Source organism: Temnothorax longispinosus, unplaced genomic scaffold, assembly GCF_030848805.1.
Source record: "Temnothorax longispinosus isolate EJ_2023e unplaced genomic scaffold, Tlon_JGU_v1 HiC_scaffold_16, whole genome shotgun sequence".
NCBI classification, from domain to species: Eukaryota; Metazoa; Arthropoda; class Insecta; order Hymenoptera; family Formicidae; genus Temnothorax; species Temnothorax longispinosus.
In genome coordinates, this window is record NW_027269970.1 from 509,210 (window position 1) to 515,798 (window position 6,589).

Consider the following 6,589-nt stretch of genomic DNA (forward strand, 5'->3'; position numbering starts at 1 on the left):
GGGATGCACCCTTAAGTCTTTGTCTTATGTAACGCACAAAACTGTGTTAATGTTTCCTGTCTTGTGTAGTATACGCGACGTGACGCCACGTTTTAAGGAATAAACGTAAAACGTATGTATATGTAAATAACAATTCTATTATACAATTAATAATGAATATTTTATAAATAGTTATGACATAATACATTTTAAACTTATAAATATGTAATAATAATATTTTATATTCGAAATATATTTCAATAACTGTGAATATAACCTAACTTTTTTGTTCAAAGAAATTTATCTAATGTACTTATAAATAAAATGTTCTACTTAATTAAATATTATTTGATTTAATAGTATTATATGTTTAAAAATCTTGTCAATTATTAAAATTGTATAATATTTAATTTAATTTATTTTACAAAAAACAATTTTAATTTCAGGTATATTAAAATGATGGATAGAAATAAGCAATTTTTATTGCTTGTTTTACAATGGATGCTTTTATATAAATTATTAAAACGAAAAAAAAAAAAATTAGATGGTATAAAAGAAGATGGTACGTGCGACCAATAAACCAACTGAGATACAAATACGGAGCTTATGAGACACTTTTCCAAGATTTGAAAAATGATGAAAATTTATTTTTTCGTTATACAAGAATAAATTTATGTTTATTTAACAAATTACTACAATTAACTGAACCTCATTTAACAAAAAATAGCTATCGAGCATTTCCTGCAGAACAAAGATTGATAATAGTATTAAGGTATATAATTATATATAAGTAATTCTTTTATAATTTTTTTAAAATAATTATATTTTGTAGAAATAACAATAAAAAAGAAATTTTATTAAAGTAACAAAGACAGATTCTGTGGTAGACTAAAACAAGTATTCTAGACTAAATATAAATGTTGAATAATATTAAATAGTATTAATAATATTTTATTTTTGTCAGATATACAAAAATTGCCTAAAATAATTATTACTCGAAACATGCTTTAATAGAGAATGAGAGAGAGAGAAATGGAAAATTAATCATCTTTTTATAATAAATAATATTAATAACATAGATATTTTAATGAAAATGTATTTCAGATATCTTGCCACTGGAGATCTTCCTTTGTCTATCGCTCTATCATTTCGAATTGGTGAATCAACAGTGCGTATGTTAATTACAGAAGTATGTCAGATATTAATAAATGTATTACAACCACTGCTATCACAACCAAGTGAAGAAGAATGGAAGTCGTATGCTGAAGGATTTTGGAAGAGGTGGAATGTGCCAAATTGTGTAGGGGTAGTAGACGGAAAACACATTACCTTGCAATGTCCCCCTAATTCGGGAAGTCTTTTTTATAATTACAAAAAATATTATAGTATTGTTTTGATGGCAGTGGCAAACCATGTATATAGATTTACGTTAGTTGATATTGGTGCATACTGCATACGGTGGTAACAGCGATGGCGGAATTTTTAACGATTCATTAATTGGAGAAAATTTAAAAAATGAAAATTTAAATCTACCAAAGGAAACGTTCAAATTACCTGGAAGTCAGATCTGTACACCAACTTTTTTATTGGCAGACGATGCTTTTGCACTAAATACAAGAATTATGAAGCCATATACCGGAAGAAACTTAAATGAAGAACAAAAAATATGCAATTATAGATTTTCTCGGGCTAGGCGAACAGTCGAAAGCGCATTTGGAATATTTTCCAATAGATGGAGAATATTTCGACAATCCATTTGTATGCTGCCAAAAACAGCCGATTTGATGACAACAGCATCGCTCTGCTTACATAATTTTGTAATGGTTGAAGAAGAACGCTGTAAACTAAAGTTATATGTAGGTGGTCCACCTCTTTCAGAGACAAACATTGATTGTGAGGCTCGATTCCTGAATTCATTCGGAAGAGCGAAGCCTATGCGAAAAGTGTGCTCTTACAATAAAGTTGCAAGTTGATTAGCTTTTAGCCAATTTAAACCGTTAAGTAGAGTCTATAAAAATATCTGCAGTTATGACTTTATTTGTTTGCCCACACACTATAGATATATCATACAACATATAATGTATATCTATCTCTATCTTATCTCTAACTTATATCTGTATCTTATTCATATCTACGTAACTTGTCCATATTATCTATATAAAATACAACTTTTCTGTATATACAACTCTTATTGAAATATTTTATATAATTTATCTGAACAGTCTTTCAATAAGTGCTGCTCTTATCGCAAAACCTTCACCCGGTTGCCAATGTGGTTCATTATTTGGCATATCGATTTCATTATATTGTTCTTCTTGTTCTTCCTCTTCTAAAATGTCATTAAAGGTTAATGCCAAATTATGTAGTACGGCACAAGCGACTACAATTGTAGTTGAACAAATCAACTTGTTGCTTAACCCTCTCGATAGGCATGGAAATCTACGCTTCCAAACTCCAAACGTTCTTTCGACAACCTGACGTGTTCTTCTATGAAGTACGTTGTAACTGTAATAAGAAATATTTGTATTTAATATTAAATTTATAAACCCTAAATTAGCTGTATTTTTTAAATATTTTTAAAAACATTTTTGACAATAATTTTAACAGTTGGTAACAATATTCTTATATATATATATATAGCAAATTAGAATTTCAAAATGATAAATTATTACAAATATATAATACTAACGCGTTTTCCTCCTCTGTTCGTGGATTTTGAATTGGAGTTAAAAGAATGGTAGACAAGGATACCCAGCATCTCCTATTAGAGTACCTGTAAGATGCCGTTCAACATATCTCATGTATATCCTAGAGTTTTGAAAAATTCGACTGTCATGCTGTCCACCCGGCCATTCTGGTACAATATCCAGAAATTCTGTTCTAAGGCCTACGACAGCCTGTATACAGATACATAAAAGAAAATATAATTAGTAAGTATTAATATTTATAGCAAAATATGTATATAATAACATTAATTATATTAACATCAATTATATAACATATAATAATCAATAACTGTTTTTTCTAAAAAATTATGCCATTACAATAATTGTATATTTACAAGTCTATTTATACATACCTGTACATTTAAAGAAAAATATCCCTTTCGGTTTCTGTAAATTTCCTCAACGTTATGAAAATTAGTACCGACTAAGCGTATATGCGTACAATCAATTGCTCTTTCGATACCAGGCAAACCAATACCTCTATTACCACGTCCAATATCTTTAAAAAGTCTTTTATTTTCTTGTATGGCATCTGGTGAAGAAGGCATCTTTATAATTTCATTTAAGAGTCTTGCTAAAAGTAGAGATACTCGAAAAACTATTCTTGAAACAGTTGGCTGTGAGACGATTATCGTATCTCCAAGTACTTGCTGCAAAAATATTAAACTATATTAATACCATAATATTGCAAAAAAGATTTGTGTAAAACATTCTCTAAAATAATTATATTTTTCTTATACATAATTGGGTGCTTTCTATTTACTGACACAAGTAGACACAAGTGTCTCTGCCTTGTTACTCATTGAATGCAAAGAAATATTTCTAATGATATTTGTGTCGACTTGTGTCAATAAATGGAAAACACCCTATATATATATATATTATATCTTACATGTTTTATTATATAATTACGTATATAATTACATACTTACTTGAAAACTGCCTGTTGCATAGAATCGTAGACAAATTAACAATTGACACAGTGGAGGAATAGGAAGGCCACGGTTATTATCACGTATTAGTTCATTTTCTATCTTAGGTAGAATTCCATATAGAATAGACTCTTTATTAAACCTAAACCGCCTTTTAAATTCTCGGTTGTAATAATATTCAAACGGATTCATCCAGTCTCTTATGTATCTTTTCGGAGCTCGTAGTACATAACCTCCATCGTCGTCAAAATCGATTTCATCCATTTCATCTAAATTAATATTTCTTATGTTCTCTATTTCCATTTTAAACAAAATATCGAATTTGTCACATCAAAGATAAAAATAACGATTTGTATCACTTAAAAAGCTGTTACACTTTACTGGTAAATATATAAGAATATCTTAAGTCTACTTTTAACTCGACTTGGATTTTAACCGATTTTGTCTTGCTAGAGAAATGCTTAGGATCATCTTAAATGATTATGAATTTGACAGTAATAAGATAATTTTAAGATGATGCTTATGTGAAATAAGATATTCATGAATCCCGTTGAAACGTCTTAAGATTGCCTTCAAATAAGATAGACTTTCATAAGTCACAGCTTGAACTTTCTCTTGAGTTCCGTCTCATTCACTGTCTGTGAATCTAGAGGGCATCTTAAGATCGAACTTAAGACGATCTTAAATATAAGAAGCGACTATGAATACTGCCCTAGACGTCTATTAGATGTTTATTAGATGTCGAAAAGTAAATTGAGCTCAAAAAAGTGTTTTATGAACAATGCACCGTTATTGTGTGAATATTAGGTTTAAACTGTCTCTAAGAAAATAACGCAGTGGCATAAAATCACATAACATCTAATTAAGATATTTCTAGACGTTGTTTTAGATTAGATGGCTCCGACATCTAGTAGACGTCTATCCGATCTCGAGTTTCTCCCTGGGATGGATAACAGGAACTCAATTCACAAATATTTTAGCATAACTTGCCTACAATATAAATTGTACTACAGAACGCTTTCTCGTTCTTTTAAACTTTTACAATTTACAAGACAGCATATACGTACATACATGCGCAATTTTGGATACACCTTCCTTCTTAAAGATCTCTTCGGTATCAGCTCTCTGCGGTCGATATATAGCGGCAAAATTGTATACCATATAGTTGAATATAAAATGTTCCTGCGTGAGAAAACGAGAGAAAAGAAGGACATTTATAATAGGTAATGACACGCGATACGAACCACGCAATAGTGTTAATTCGGGATTGAAGGAAAAAAGAGGGGGTAAAGGAGAAGAGATTCTTACAATTAGAGGCACTCTGTAGCAACTCGTATTATCTAGCACAAGAGGACCTCTTGTGCTAGACAATTATTCCTCAACAGTGTCTGAGAATTATTATATTTTGAAGACGCGAGATTGTACATTCGAACCATCCAAGTTAACAAAAGTAAAGTACAATATAAACATTCTTTGGAGAAATCTTTATTACGCGATAGTGCCTGTCACACGTGCATATAGATACAGATCACTTTCTCGTTCTCTTAACTTTTACAACTTTTACAAGACAACATATATACGTACGTGTGCGATTTTGGATACACCTTCCTTCTGAAAGATCTCCTCGGCATCAGCTCCCTGCCGTCAATATATATTTCACTATCTGTCACGCGGCGATGGTCACGACTGTCACTATATATTTCTAGGTTATCGCTGTATTCCAGCATAGATCGGTCTTTCTTAACAGCTTCATGCGTCTGTGATTGAGAAAGAAATCTGATAAGCTCTGTATACCAGCTCAATATAATGCAACATATATACGGATATGTATATACATTTTAGATAAAAACGGTTAGTAAAGTTTTATAAATTAAACAATACTCTTTGAAATAATACAAGCGATAATAATTTTTATAATTACCTCTCTATATACAGAGAGAAACCTGAGAGCGGCCATCCGGCTTCGGGGGACGTCTGTCCTAATCTGCCCTCTGAGAAAGTAGACGTCAACTACGGCGTTACGCTCGGTAACGATCAGAAAGGACTCAGGTAACGATACATGGGTTCGTATCCATGCTATGGTTCGTGTCCGAACTACTCAGATAGAGGGGATATGCTGGTCGCGCAAGCCTTTCCTCTGTCCGTGTACGCTAGGCCCTCGGCAAGCTTCGAGCGGGGAGAGAAGGGCAGACATACGCTTTGCACGGGCCGGCTTGCCGGCTATACCACAATGCCACGCATTTCGGGTATCGCGTCTCGTGTCTCGCCGAGTGCCGAGTCTCGAGTTGACAAATCGACGATACGCTATACCCGTTATATACGTTACATTTGCTTGTATACAAATTTTAATTTTTATATTTATAATTAAATAAATAAATATATATATATATATATATATATATATATATGTATATATGTATATATATATTTGAAATTTATAAATATAGATAGATAGATAAGATCAAGAGACACGGTAGTGTCTCGCGCCAAGTACACGCGGAGCGAGACCGACCGTGACTCTTTTACGCGACGCGACGGGTTGTGAGTACCCGAGATGTTGAGATCTCGATAACGAGTGAACGGATCAAGTTCTAAGTAGGCTTGATCGATAGCTTGGGGTCCAATTAGGGGGGGGTTTCTCTCATAATATTCCGCTACGTGCCCTACGAGCGGAGATATTGCGACGCAAAGTCCAAATGTGAAAATTTTTTATTAAGATACGTCGTCTACGTCGACCGCTCTCATCTCAATATTATTATGATTATCAGAGAAACGTCACTTTCACTTTTTCGACGCTGGCGGCGCAGGTATCGCCAGTTTCGATATCGCGCGCGTATTTCGAAATTAGGTCGATAGACTTATCGGTCAGGAGGAAGATTTCTATTTAGGTAAATTAGGTAATATATAATATATATTGAGTCAACGGAAAAGAAGGTTCTCTACGCTTGGCAG

At 32.4% G+C, this 6,589-nt stretch overlaps 2 pseudogenes; one reads left to right on the forward strand and one right to left on the reverse strand.

Annotated features, from left to right (window-relative positions):
* Positions 1 to 438: 438 nt before the first annotated feature.
* LOC139823688 (uncharacterized) lies at positions 439 to 1,595 on the forward strand (annotated as a pseudogene).
* Positions 1,596 to 1,959: 364 nt separating this feature from the next.
* Positions 1,960 to 5,391, reverse strand: LOC139823686 (putative nuclease HARBI1; annotated as a pseudogene).
* Positions 5,392 to 6,589: the final 1,198 nt, after the last annotated feature.